This window comes from Oncorhynchus gorbuscha, linkage group LG16 (genome assembly GCF_021184085.1).
Source record: "Oncorhynchus gorbuscha isolate QuinsamMale2020 ecotype Even-year linkage group LG16, OgorEven_v1.0, whole genome shotgun sequence".
NCBI classification, from domain to species: Eukaryota; Metazoa; Chordata; class Actinopteri; order Salmoniformes; family Salmonidae; genus Oncorhynchus; species Oncorhynchus gorbuscha.
In genome coordinates this window covers 4,142,709-4,158,132 of record NC_060188.1, presented here as the reverse complement: position 1 = coordinate 4,158,132, position 15,424 = coordinate 4,142,709, and the positions used below count along the sequence as shown (strand labels likewise).

At 41.3% G+C, this 15,424-nt stretch overlaps 1 pseudogene; it reads left to right on the top strand.

Moving 5' to 3' along the window:
- The first annotated feature begins 8,275 nt into the window (after positions 1 to 8,275).
- On the top strand, positions 8,276 to 15,195 carry LOC123998896 (annotated as a pseudogene).
- Positions 15,196 to 15,424: the final 229 nt, after the last annotated feature.

Below are 15,424 nucleotides of genomic sequence, written 5' to 3'. Positions count from 1 at the left end.
TGAACCGGGCTGTGGGGGAGCACTGGAGATCTGGTGCGTAGCCTTTGCACCACTCTTCCAGGCTGAATGCCCACTCTCGCCTGGCACCTCCAGAGTGCAGGCACAGGTCGAACCGGGCTGTGGGGGAGCACTGGAGCTCTGTTGCTTAGCACTTGCACCGCTCCTCTTGGCTGCATGCCCACTTTAGCTCGGCACGTGCGGGGAGCTGGAACAGGCCACACTGGGTTCTCCTGGCAAACTGGGGAAACCATGCGTAGAGCCGGCGCAGGACTCACTGGGCTGTGGAGGCTCACTGGAGGTCTAGAGCGCCGAGCTGGCACACGACGTGCAGGGCTGGGGAGGCGCACAGGAAGCCTGGTGCGTGGGGCTGGCACAGTCTTCACCAGACGGCTAGCACGCACCTCGGGACGAGTATGAAGAGCTGACTCAGATGACATCAAACCGAGGACAAGGCGAATGTCGTGCCTCATGCACCAACACAGCAGCCCTCTCATAGCTCTCTTCTCCGATCTCCCCATCAATTCCTTCACTGTCTCTGCTTCACTACCTTCACTCCCCTCCAAGTTCACCCCGACTGGCTCTGGTTCCATCCTCGGCTCCGCCGACCGTCCCGTGTGCCGCCTCCCTCCCTCCCTCAAGTCTTTTGGGGGCTGCCTCTCCTGGCCACGCTGCTTGGTCCTTTGGTGGTGGGTAGTTCTGTCACGGGCGTCATAAGAAGTGGACCAAAGTGCAGGGTGGTGAGCGTTTCCTTTTATTCCTTTTATTTATAGAAATGTAGCCAACAAAAGAAGGAAACGACCGTGAAGCTTAACTTCGGCTATAATGCCTCTAACAAAGTCAACTACCCACACTGAAAGGAGGGAAAAAGGGCTACCTAAGTATGGTTCCCAATCAGAGACAACGATAGACAGCTGTCCCTGATTGAGAACCATACCCTGCCAAAACATAGAAATAAAGAAACATAGCAAACAAAACATAGAATGCCCACCCCACATCACACCCTGACCTAACCAAATAGAGAACTAAAACGGCTCTCTAAGTTCAGGGCATGACAGTAATGACCTTAGTGATCACTGTTTTACAGCCTATGTTCGTAATGGCTGCTCAGTGAAATGACCTGTGCTGATTTGTCATAGACACTGTTAAAAAGCTCTAATGAGCAAGCCTTCCTTCATGAACTGGCCTCTGTAAAATGGTATAGATTCAGCTTGATCCCGTCTGTCGAAGACGCTTGAACCTTCTTTTTTGATATTTTCAGTGGCATTGTTAACAAACACGCCCCCATATAGAAAATTAGAATTAAAAGCAGGTTCAGTCCCTGGTTCGACTGTGATCTTGAAGAGTTACTCCACCTCAAGAATTGCATTTGGCGAAAGGCTCAGCACCCGCATACTCTCGTTCAGGTAAATGAGAAATAAGTGCACTCAGGCTATCCGGAAGGCCAAAGTTAGTTACTTTAAGAAGCAGTTCTCTCTCTGTGGGTCTAACCCCAAGAAGTTCTGGAAAATGGTTAAAGACCTGGAGAATAAACCCTCCTCCTCACAGCTGCCCATGTCCTTTAAAGTTGATAATGTGGTTGTTACTGACAAGAAGCACATGGCTGAGCTCTTTAATCACCACCATTAAGTCAGGATTCTTATTCTTATTCTTATTCTTATTTGACTCAGCCATGCCTCCTTGCCGTCCAACATTTCCTCATCTCCCACTCCTTCTAATGTGAATATCCAGATGCTTCTCCCTCTTTTTCCCCTGCCCCGCTACAGAGTTTCTCCCTGCAGGCAGTCACTGAGTCCGAGGTGCTAGAGAAGCTCCTGAAACTTGACCACAAAAAAACATCTGGGTCAGATGGTTTAGACCCTTTCTTCTTTAAGGTTGCTGCCCCTATCATTGCCAAGCCTCTCCGAACTTTTTAACCTGTCTCTCCTTTCTGCGTAGGCTCCCATTGCTTGGAAGGCAGCCACGGCTCGTCCTTTATTTAAAGGAGGAGATCAAGCTGATCCTAACTGTTATAGGCCTATTTCTATTTTGCCCCGTTTATCAAAAGTCAACTGACTGGCTTTCTTGATGTTTATAGTATTCTCTCTGGTATGCTATCTGGTTTCCGCTCAGGTTATGGATGTGTCACTGCAACCTTAAAGGTCCTCATTGATGTCACCATTGCACTTGATTCTAAACAGTGTTGTGCTGCTATTTTATTGACTTGTCCAAAGATACGGTAGACCATTCCATTCTTGTGGGCCGGCTAAGGAGTATTGGTGTCTCTGAGGGTCTTTGGACTGGTTTGCTAACTATCTCTCTCAAAGAGTGCAGTGTATAAAGTCAGACAATCTGCTGTCTCAGCCACCGCCTGCCACCAAGGGATTACCCCAAGGCTCAATCCTAGGCCCCACACTCTTCTCAATTTAGATCAACAACATAGCTCAGGCAGTAGGAAGCTCTCTCATCCATTTATATGCAGATGATACAGTCTTATACTCAGCTACCCGGATTTTGTGTTAAATGCTCTACAACAAAGCTTTCTTAGCTTTTTCTACCCTTGTTCTGAATACCTCCAAAGCAATGGTCATGGGGTTTGGTAAAATGAATGCCCCTCTCCCCACAGGTGTGATTACTACCTCTGAGGGTTTAGAGCTTTTGACCTCATACAAGTACTTGGGAGTATGGCTAGACAGTACACTGTCCTTCTCTCAGCACATATCAAAGCTGCAGGCTAAAGTTAAATCTAGACTTGGTTTCCTCTATCTTAATCGCTCCTCATTCACCCCAGATGCCAAACGAACCCTGGTTCAGATGACCATCCCACCCATGCTAGATTACGGAGACATCATTTAAAGATCGGCAGGTAAGGGAGCTCTCGAGCGGCTAGATGTTCTTAACCATTCGGCCATCAGATTTGCCATTAATGCTCCTTATAGGACACATCACTGCACACTATACTCTGTAAACTGGTCATTTCTGAGTACCCGTCACAAGATCCACTGGTTGATTCATATTTATAAAACCCTCTTAGGCCTCACTCCCCCCTATATGAGATATCTACTACAGCCCTCATCCTCCACATTCTGTTAAAGGTCCCCAAAGCACACACATCCCTGTGTCGCTCGTCTTTTCATCTCGCTTTATGTAGTGTTGTGTTGTCTCTCTTGTCGTGATGTGTGTTTTGTCCTATATTTATTTGTTATTTAAAAAATAATAATAATACTTCCAGCCCCCGTCCCCGCAGGAGGTCTTTGGCCTTTTGGTAGGCCGTCATTGTAAATAATGTGTTCTTAACTGACTTGCATAGTACGTTTTTGGGCTATTTTGCTTCAACTGTTCCTGGGGCCCTTGTTAAGGTCAAGGGCATCAGGAACTTTACCCAGTACCAGGACATTTTAGAACAAAAAACCTGAGGCTAGAACTTAGATGCAAGTGGATCCCAGCAAGACAATGACCCCAAGCACAAATCAAAATCCACAAAGAAATTGTTAATTGACAACGAAATAAACATTTTGAAATGGTCATCTCTGTCTCCGGACTTGAACCCCATTGAAAAACTGTGGTTTGAATTGAAGAGGGCAGTCCATAAACACAGATGAAGGATATCAAGGATCTCAAAATATTCTGTATGGAGGAATAATCTTAAAATCCATCCCAATGTTCTCCAATCTCATAAAACATTTTAGAAAATGGCTCAGCGCCATTATCCTTGCATGGTGAGGTATTGAAAACAGGAGCACCATTTAAAAAAAATGGGCACATGAGCAGAAGCTTAGAGATCTTTAGTTCAGAGAAAAAAAGGTATGAGAAAAGTCAGCCACCTGTAAACAACATCTCTGAAATATTGTATTATCTAGTATCAAATATGTGAATTTTCTAATGTTTCGAGCATACAATGTAGCTCAGTATTTGTATTATTAATTTGAAAAAAAAAATTGCTCATCTTTATCAAGGGTGCCAATAATTTGGGTTTGTACCTTACTGTAGTTTACATTTTGAGAGTGGTATTAAGATCTAAAAAGTGCATTAAAACATACTTTTTTGTTTTAAATAAACTTTTTGAAAGTTAATTTCTTTGCTTTTAGTTTGAAAAACATTTGACAATATAAAATGGACTTCATTTTGGTTAGTCATTTTGTTAGCTTCCAAAGATGAGATTTTTTCCCTGTAAACAGTGAACCACAGAAAAGCAATGTCACACTAAAAATGTAATTAATTGACTTGAGGTCTATCTATACATAAACAGTAGAAAGCAGAGGGGTATACTACATAGTGGAATAGAGGAGTTAACAAGATAACTTTGGTCAACCCTGAATTCAACTCAGTATAACCGTTTGTTACGCACGCCTCTAGGAAAAGGGAACAAAACACTCAGCTACAACTCAACTCCCCTCAGCTTGCAGAGGTAATTGTACGTTATGATACTTTATGGAAGTTTCTACTGTCTTCTCTGCGATGTCTAAATCAATTCAGAAGGATTTGATCGCAGTTGACAGTGAGAAGACGTATTTATTTATTTTTCTAATAGTTTAGGAGTAATAGTGACCAACAACATACTTGTAATGCATCTACCATACATGTAGTATGTCCATAACATACGTGTAGTTAATGTAATAATGAATAGTATTTTAGGATTAGGAGGACATCTGCTGGTGACATTAGTTGCATTAGGAGAACAGTCCACAGGAGTATGTTACAAACAGTGTTTATTTTGTATGGAGTCAGTTAAGAAAACAATCTCATTTACAATGACGGTTTACCACGGTCAAACCCAGATGACACTGTGCACCGCCCTATGGGACTCCCAATCACAGCCGGGTATGATACTGCCTGGATTCAAACCAGGGACTGCCTCTTGCACTGAGAAGCAGTGCCTTAGATCGCTCTGCCACTGCAGAGCCTACTGCAAATTCACCTCCTCTGTTAGACATTGTAAAATCTATTGATGAGGTAATGTTGGAGTAAAACCATGTTTCTAAGTTTTTTATTTTACCTTTATTTAACCAGGCAAGTCAGTTAAGAACATATTCTTATTTTCAATGACGGCCTGGGAACAGTGGGTTAACTGCCTGTTCAGGGGCAGAACGACAGATTTGTACCTTGTCAGCTCGGGGGTTTGAACTCGCAACCTTCCGGTTACTAGTCCAACGCTCTAAACACTAGGCTACGCTGCCGCCCACAGAGACCTACCAACACCTTTGTCAAATATTTAACTCTAGAACATGCTTAGAGTTTTTTATTCATCTGTTGCTCTGGTCGATAAGCTTGACAGACAAGATTCATGTGGACAATGCCCACTCTGTTATGCTCTTTTAGTAATCCGAACCCTATGCCCCACTTTACATTTTTTTTTAAATAATTTAATTAACATCTGAAAAATCCAAGTATAAAAGTATAGAAAAGATGGTGTCCTCAAGCTTACAGTAAAGATACTGTTTAACTTCCTCTCGCTTAATGGATGGAATTATGGATCTTTTAGCATCCCTTAGAGGATAAATCTCTTGATTTTAGTTGTTGAACTGCATTATTTTAATAATATGTTCTACAAGATGGTCTACTTTTTGTTTGTCTCAGTTTTCAAAACATGAAATCAGTGAAACATTGAATAAAATGTGTATGGCCGTACCGATTAGAAAACAGTTCATTGTGTTTTCAGGACTTTAAATGTGGTAGTTCTTAGGATGTCACATGATGGTTCCAAGGAATCATTCTCTGGGGGACCTTTGTGTAGATTCCTGTAAGTTACCAGGACCTAACTGAGGACCATGTCATGGCCATGTCAGGACTTTTTTTTCAGGATGTTCTCAGGACTTTCATTTTACTACTCCTTAGGGAACGTTCTCTGGGGGACCTTTTAATAGCTCCCAGGGGATAGCCGCCTGAAGGTCCCCTGAACGTTCTTGGGATGTTGTGTCATGCTCCCCTGGAGGTTTTCTCTAGTTCCCGGTTTGTCCTAAGGACGTCCCCGAGGATGTTTTTAAGACATTCTTGGGACGTGTCATGGTCCCTTGGAGGTTTTGTGTCATTCCCTGTTGGTCCCGCGGCTGTCCCTGAGAACGCTTTTAGGTCGTTCTTGGGACAGGTCGTGGGGACGTCCCTGAGGACGGTTTTAGGAAGTTCTTGGGACATTGTGTCATGGTCCCCTCGCGGTATTATATCAATCCCAATTGGTCCTGGGGACATCCCCATGGATGTTTTTAGGACATTCTTGGGACAGGTCCTGGGGTCATCCCTGAAGGTGGTTTTAGGATGTGTTTGGGACCTGGTCCCCTGGAGGTTTTGTCTAGTTCCCTATTTGTTTCCAGGACCTCACTAAGGACATTTTTAGGAAGTTCTTGTGACATTGTTTCATGGTCCTATGGAAGTTTTGTCTAGTTTTTGGGATATTCATGGGATGTTGTGTCATGGTCCACCGGAGGCTTTGTCTTGTTCACTGTACCTTCAAAGGACGTAACTGAGGACCATGTCAGGACCTTTCAGGATGTTCTCTGAACAATACATTTACAAGTCCCTAGGACGTTGCGTGATGGTCCCAAGTGAACGTTCTCTGGGGGATCTTTGTGTAGCTCCTTGCACGTTTCCAGAACATCACTGAGGACCATGTCATGACCTGTTTAGGACATTCTCTGGACTCATTTTACTATTCTATTAATTAAAATGCAAATCAATTTATAGCATTTTTGACCTGCGTTTTTCTGGATTTAACCATTACTGCTGTTGGAAAATCAATATGATCAATACCAATACTGCCAACTACATTAACCATCATCAATACCTTAATCACTATCAAGATCCTGCCAGTTCTTCCGTTGTGATCTTCACCAATTAGTAATTATATTACTATTAAAAATACTAACATGTGTAGTAATAATGAACACAATCATATGAATAGCTATAATGGTAGTAATAATAGTTCATAATAACATCAACAACACTAAAAAATATTGTGCCCTTTTACTTTAAAATAAAAGTTTGTATTTGCATCAGCTTTATAAGTAAATCCAACAAAGAGGATTTTTTAAAGTATAATATACTTCGCTTTTAGTGTATTACAAATTCAAATATATGAAGTGCTGGATCTCAAAAATTCCTTTCAACTTAATTTTATCAGGTTCAGAAGAGTTGTTTTTGTTTGACCTGCTTAAGTCCTTCATGCTACTCAGGTTAGTAAAATGTATTTAAATTGGGTTCCTACTACTCAAATATGTACTCACAACTATACTTAAAAAGCTGATGCAAAACGTTACCTCAATATACTTGGAATAATTGACTAAAACATATTATTTCTATACAAGGGAATATGCAAAAACAAACAACAGTGTTCAACTACAAACTTCCACATCTTTATTTTGAATAAAATAAATGTTATCATTTTATAATTTCTTCAAACTTCAATCTCAAATTGCCCCTTAAACCCTACTTCTTAGGCAATCGTATTTTGTAATCTGTAAGCATTCTGGGTATAACTCCACCTTGCATCCTTAGGTAAATGTAAAGTTACATCCAGATAGCTTGCACCTGACTACAAATAATTTTAAATCTTCACATCTGCATACAGTTTAGGTGATAGTTTGGGATTAGCACTTTGACCTCACATCTTGTACAAGTTGGCAATCATTTTCTGGTGGTCTGTGCCCCTTAACAACAAAGCAATATTTTAACAGAAACGTAAATGAACGATTTGTCTTAATATACTTTACACAAAGCACAATATGAACTTCAGCTCAAATACCATCCTCATTTACCTGTTTTAGATTAATCAAAACATGGGTTTTCAAAACATACATTGCACATATTGTTACAAAATATATGCCAAATTCTCCCTTAAACCTGACTCCATATGCACTAGTGAAGCCCATATGGACATATTATTTTGACAGGTATAATCATTCTAGGTAAAACTCCACCTTGCCTCCGTAGGTAAAGTTACATCCAGATAGCTACACCTGACAAGTAGTCTCAGATATCCACTAGTGAAGCCCATATGGACATATTATTTTGACAGGTATAATCATTCTAGGTAAAACTCCACCTTGCCTCCGTAGGTAAAGTTACATCCAGATAGCTACACCTGACAAGTAGTCTCAGATATCCACTAGTGCATATGGAGTAAGTTTTAAAACAAAGCTGTTTTTTAAACAGGAATTGACAATGTCTCTTATGATTTCATCTGATAAAGAGCATCATATAAACTGTAGCTCCTATACCACCTAGCAACTAGCTTTTCAGCTTACTGAGTAGGGTTTAGACCACAGTTTGTGAGTGGCCCTTTGAGAGTTCTCATAGATATCTTAAGATGTCTATGAAAACAAGTAACTTCATCTTTAGAACTTGGGCCCGTGGGGAGGTCCTGAGATCAAGTTCCAATAATACTTTTTGGAACACCTCAAATGTATATTTTGGTTCGTTGGGGTACCTTAGATTTAAACCATAGATGAGGCCATAAGCAACGTACATGACTGTGTAACACTGAGAATACCAGCCAGGACCTCTTGCTCCTTCGATTCACATCCCCATGCTCTATATTCTGGTGCAGATCCTTCACAGTGAACACTTTCATCACATGCTGAATGAGGTCCTCTCGGATCATGGTGTCATCAGCGAGGGAAGAGGGAAGATACCTCATTTAGAGATAAATAAGGATACAGGAATACAAACCTTTACCTTGTATTCTGTGATAAAGTCTTCAACCCCCTCGCCGAGGTATATGATCAGGCCACGGATCACACTGTCTGGTCTTTCCTGGATGGTGTTGCACTGTAATATGATGTTATACAAATAATTGCATTTAATACCGGCAAATAAATACACAGTATAACCTATATACTATTGTGAAGGTGTTACTGTGCATACCCCGTACAGAACTTCAAGGAGTTTCTGCATGTCCGCCTTTATAGCATCTCCTTTTGACTTAAACAAGTCCAATAGTTTTAGTGTAAAGGACAAAAGATGACCCAGAATGTATAAGTCCACATCACCAACAAACTAGAATGGTCCAAACACACCAAGACAGTCGTGAAGAGGGCACGACAAAGCCTTTTCCCCCTCAGGACTGAAAATATTTGGCATTGGTCCTGAGATCCTCAAAAGGTTCTACAGCTCCATCATCGAGAGCACCCTGACTGGTTGCATCACTGCCTGGTACGGCTATTGCTCGGCTTCCGACTGCAAGGCACTACCGAGGGTAGTCCGTACGGCCCAGTACATCACTGGGGCTAAGTTGCCTGGCATCCAGGACCTCTACACCAGGTGGTGTCAGAGGAAGGCCCTAAAAATTGTCAAAGACCCCAGCCACACCAGTCATAGACTGTTCTCTCTACTACTGCACAGCAAGCGGTAGAGGAGTCTAGGACAAAAAGGCTTCTCAACAGTTTCCCCCCCCAAGCTATAAGACTCCTGAACAAGTAACCAAATGGCTACCTAGACTATTTGCATTGTGTCCCGCCATCCCCTCTTTTACACTGCTGCTACTCTCTTCTTATCATATATGCATAGTCACTTTAACTATACCATCATGTACTGTATTTCCTGCTGTTAGGTCTTTTCTCTAAGGTCACTTCAAGCTCAGGGATGCATGAGACAAAGATGGGAGGGGTGGTTATACAGGTCGCCACAGGAGACATAACCAAAGAGACTACTGATGTCATCGTCAACTCCACCAATAAGACCTTCAACCTTAAGACAGGTACATCCAACCGTACCTCTGTCTCACCTGAGGTTCCATGTTTTAGGTTAAATGTTCAACAACAACAGCAGTTTTATTGGTTTTATCAGTAGGTTTCATTGGGGGATTTAGTATGCGTGGGATTCAGCAAGTCATTATTTGTGTCACCTCCCACTGGTTGAATCAATGTTGTTTCTACATATTTTTTATTAAATTACGTTGAATTGACTTCTGTGCCCATTAGGCTGTAATGTGCAACAATGTAGTTTATCTTAATTAGCTGTGTTAGTAATTGAGAATTACGTCTCCTAATTTATTTGAACATTACCCTAGAGATGGTTTATGATCAAATTACTATCAGCAAACTGCTCAACTGACTCTCAACAAACTGCTCAACTGACTCTCAACAAACTGTTTAACTGACTCTCAACAAACTGCTCAACTGACTCTCAACAAACTGTTTAACTGACTATCAACTAACCTTAACCCTAAGTTGTTGCATATTTGCAGAGTTGCAGTTGATTGTTTATTGATAGTTTGACCATCTATAGGGGATCATCCCAAAAAAGTGGGACCAAAATGTGTTTTCCAATAACAACCTGCCTGGTCAAGAGGAAAAGACACCAAGATTTGTGACTCTAAAAGACGAGCTTGACTAACCTTATCTTAATAATAATGTGCTTTTCCAAATAATTGGTACTGCATACTCAGTGTATTTGGTCATTATGGCAAAATGTAGTGTCCCTTAGGAAAGATACGCCATGTACGCAGTCAAGACCGATACATGCAGAGGTGTGTACTTTTAAAATCATTCTTCTCTTATTCTTCTCCAGGGGTGTCGAAAGACATTCGGGATGCGGCTGCTCCAACTGTGGAGGCAGAATGTCAACAACTCAGTAAAACCACTAATAGTTTTGTCATTTTATTTAGTTTAAGAACTTATGTCCCTGAATCTCTGAATATGAATGTGACCCTGTTGCAAAATTGTGACTGACCGGCACAAATCGGACTTGTGTAGCAAAATTTGAAATGTTTTTTTTTTTTTTACATTGGTAAAAAAGTGGAGACTCAAAACTACAAAATGTTATATCATACACGGCATTTTTGAGGAACAATGGGAAAGTAATTCTGCTTTGGATGTTGAGAAACTTGTAAACTCACTTTTGAGAAAAGGGCCGTTGAATGTTTTGTCACCTACAGGAGAGCTCTCCTTTGTCTACACCCATTGTGTTATGGTATAACTTCCAATCTTAGAAAGGAATTTGCACTGCCGCTTATATGCTGGTCCGGGAAATGCTTGTCCCTTTATGAAATTCAAAACATACCCTTACTTTCTTAAATTACATACACATAAGTATATCTAAATATGCAATTAAGGGATAGTGCAAGATTCTCACAGTTAGGCTGTTTATCTACTTACCGAGAGCAAGGTGAAGTCTTTGTCTCTGCGTGCAGTATGAAGTATGTGTAAATAAATAACCCAGAAACTTTATTTCCAGCAGCCCAACCTATAAAAGATATGATTTTGACCGAGCCAGGCAACCTGCAGAGTAAGAAGATCCTTCACCTGGTTGGCATCAGTGACCCTCAGGACATCCAGGAGTGTGTCAAGGATGCACTTAAAATGTGCACAAGGAAAGACTTCACATCCATCTCATTTCCTGCTCTCGGCACCGGTGAGTCACACAAACAGAGAACACGACTGACCGTATACAGAGTATAGGAGAAATAGCAAATAACATTGATATTGCATTTGTTAGACAGAATAACACTTGACTTAAAGCATAATATTATTTTATTTGTTCTAAGCATGTATGAACATTTATAAAGTCATGTTATATTGAATCCCAATTCTAATTCAAACAGTCACAATTTCAGTTTGAATTCCAATTCAAATGTACTTTTTTAAGGCCAAGGCAATGTACAGGTGAGCCAGGTGGCAGACGCCATGTTCGATGTGCTAGTGGAAGTGGTGGCCAAGAAGTCAGTGAACACCTTGAGGTTGGTCTGGATTGTCATCTTTCAGACTGCCATGCTGACTGAATTTTACAACAGTATGCTGAAGAAGGAACACACAGATGTTCAGGAAGAGGAGGACACTGATGCACAGGAGGCGGTCACTGACCTACAAGATGAAGGCAGTCTGTTTAAATCCTTTGAAAACATTGGCACCAGAATAAAATGTATGGGATGCCTTTATTAACTTGAGTATATATAGTATATAACATGTTTAAATTCGCTAGGTGTCTTCGTTATTACATGATAACTGAAACACTTTCCATGTCAATTTGTTCATTTTTTTTGTTTACAGAATTTTTTTACAGAAAGAGTTTTAGATAAACAGCTGCATTAACTGGGACTTACAATATATTACAATCTGTTCATATTTGTCACGCCTTGGTCATTGTATTTTGTGTTTTCGTTATATGTTTGGTCAGGCCAGGGTGTGACATGGGTTTATATGTTGTGTTTCGTATTGGGGTTTTTGTATTATTGGGATTACGGCTGAGTAGGGGTGTAGCATAGGCTTGGCTGCCTGAGTCGGTTCTCAATCAGAGTCAGGTGATTCTCGTTGTCTCTGATTGGGAACCGTATTTAGGTAGCCTGAGTTTCGCTTTTGTATTTCGTGGGTGATTGTTCCTGTCTCTGTGTAGTTTCACCAGATAGGCTGTAATTAGGTTTCACGTTCCGTTTGTTGTTTTGTATTTTGTAATAGTTATTTCATGTATCGTTCAGTTTTCCTTCATTAAAGATCATGAGTAACAACCACGCTGCATTTCGGTCCGACTCTCTTTCTACAAACGAAGAACGCAATTACAATATTCTTACAGCAATTTTCACTAGGAGTAAAGGTAATAAGCCACAAAAGCATGAGAGATTTTGTCTTCATGGATAAAGAAGTGGATCCGGCTTGCTTCCACATCTGTGGGGATTCTCAGGCTAAAGTAGATGAAGCTAAGCAGTGGGTCAAGGACCTGATCTTGAAAGAGCAAGACAGCTCCATCATCACTGACGATGCCATCATCAACTTAACCACTTCTGACCGCCAGCGCATTAGTAACATGATCAACACCATGGGAGTGAGAGTGGAACAGGAGTCATCTCAAGACAAGCTGACTATAGAAGGCATCACCAAAGATGTGCTCAAAGTTACTGATGAAAGCCAGAAGATGCTCCAAGGGATCTGTAGTGAAGAGGAACTCAGTAGGAGTGCTGAGCTAGTCAGCACCGTGGTGGAATGGCAGTACCAGCAGTAGGGAGGGCAGTACCAAAGCTTTGACCTCATCCATAACTTCCATCTGGAGCAGGCAAATAAGACCAATAAGCAGCATGTGGAGGTCACTATCCAAGGTCGGATGTACAAGGTCACCCTGCCAAATGGGCCTGCGACAGATAACCATGGCAACAGCCTCGATATCAGACGCATTGACAAAGCAGGTACCTATCCTTTTGGCCCTCCATGTAGACTTGATCAACAATTTTCAAGAAATCAATACACCACATTCCCATTCTCTAAAGTGTTTTCTTGGGAGTTTATGATTGGCTAAGATTGATATTGATGCATGTGCATTCCAATAACTTTTATTTTGATATTGCTTGCTCATTATGTATGGTCCTCTTGGTTGGGAGTAAAGCCATGCATACACATGAGGATAGCAGTCCCATTGTTGTATTCCCATTATAGTACTAACAAGAATTTACAACAATGTAAAGCCTGTGTGTTTGTCTGACCTTCATTATTCAACCGTATTCTCCAGCTCATGACAGTCTTCCTCAGTATTGGGATACCATGCCAGACAACTCTTTATGCCAGTCCTTCCCCATCCAGCCAGGAACCTCTGAGCATGATGAGGTCCTAGGCCTGTTTCAGGCCACTTGCCAAAACTCCATTCTAAAGGTATCTATCTCTGCTGCTGAATGTATTTCAATACAAGTTAAATGAAGAGGTGCAATTAAAAAAGACACAACTCTGAGATCTCTCCATTGTTATGTCACCAAGAATCACACACTCCCTTTCAATTCCACCCCTGGTCACATACACATTCTTGCTGGGCCTGCCAAATGGAATGGTTACAGTTGTTATAATGTCATCATATGGCCATGTTCTTCATGGAATGAGGTGTGCTTTTTAATCCAGATCTAGGCTTAATCTGGGTTTGGAAAACCGGTCATATTAGAGTAGGACATCTAGCTGTATTGACAGTCTTTTACAATGTCTTTTTGCATATGAATGTGTGGTTTTCCCCCTTCCTTCAGATTGAGAGGATCCAGAACCCAAGCCTGTGGAGGAATCTCCAGATCAAGAAACAAGAAATGGATTCCAAGAACTGTCACCAGAACAATGAGAAGAGGCTGTTCCATGGAACTTGGCCCCTAATCTGTCATGCAGGTGAAAGAGGACCCAAAAGCGACTTGGCGAAAACAGAGTCTTTAATCCAGTAAAGTAAATACAATCAAAAAAACACAACTTTCACTCGAAAAGACGAGGACAAACTGGAGACTCGATCTTGAACAGCAGGTGAACAGCAGGTTGCCTCGGGAAGGCACTTGAACCAAACAGACTCAGACACCTGCTCACCACGCAGCATCTGAGGAAAACACGACACGACAGGGCGATACACAAACACAGCACGGTGAATTCTTGACAAGGAACCGACAGGGCAGAAACGAATAACAAGGAGAGAAATAGGGACTCTAATCAGGGAAAAGGATCGGGAACAGGTGTGGGAAGACTAAATGATTGATTAGGGGAATAGGAACAGCTGGGAGCAGGAACGGAACGATAGAGAGAAGAGAGAGCGGGAGAGTGAGAGAGGGAGGGGGAGAGAGAGGGATAGAAAGAGGGAAAGAACCTAATAAGACCAGCAGAGGGAAACGAATAGAAGGAGAAGAACAGGGACAAGGCATGATAATCAATGACAAAACATGACATAATCATAGATCAAATTAACGCAAACGTGTTTAATCGGAGCTACGCTGGGAAAAATGGTAAGATGTACAAAATGAAAAACACCAGAGTTATAAAGTAGTGCCAAAAACCTCCGTTTTTTTATGAGTATTACAAAATCAGATCAAATGATAAACAGGTATGAGTATTAGGAAAGTGTACTCATTTTGGTTTTGCCACTAACATAGCAACTACGTCTGTAAGACTCACCAAAAGACTCACTAAAATAACAAACACTAGTTAGCCAGCTAGCTAAGTTCTCTGACCCCTCCTACCACTCAGCAGAAGTCTATAGATCATTTATGAGATGATAATAATGTCATCACTTTTTGCAGCGGCAGTGTATGGAAACGGCACCTACTTTGCAGTTGAAGCCAGCTACTCTGCCAATGACACATACTCAGTCCCAGATTCCCAAGGACAGAAGCACATGTACATGTGCCATGTTCTGACCGGAGATTTCACAAAAGGACAACGAGAAATGATTGCGCCTCCACCTAAAAGCAAATCAACTACTCAACTCTATGACAGCGTGACAGACGACCCAACAGCGCCATCCATGTTTATTGTATTCAACGACATTCAGGCTTATCCTGCTAAATAGATCATTTAAAAAAAGCTGTTTTAAGACTCTAAGCACATTTTCAATTGACTAAGTACAAAACACAAAATCGTAGTAACTTTTTAAACTGATTAATCAGTTTAATCTATAATACATGTTCATAAGGTAATTACTCTTCGCAATGCCCAAATGTCTTGATATGATTGTCTTCTAATGTATTAAAACACAGTTTACTATTACTTAATCTGACTGTTCTCACTTGATAATCACT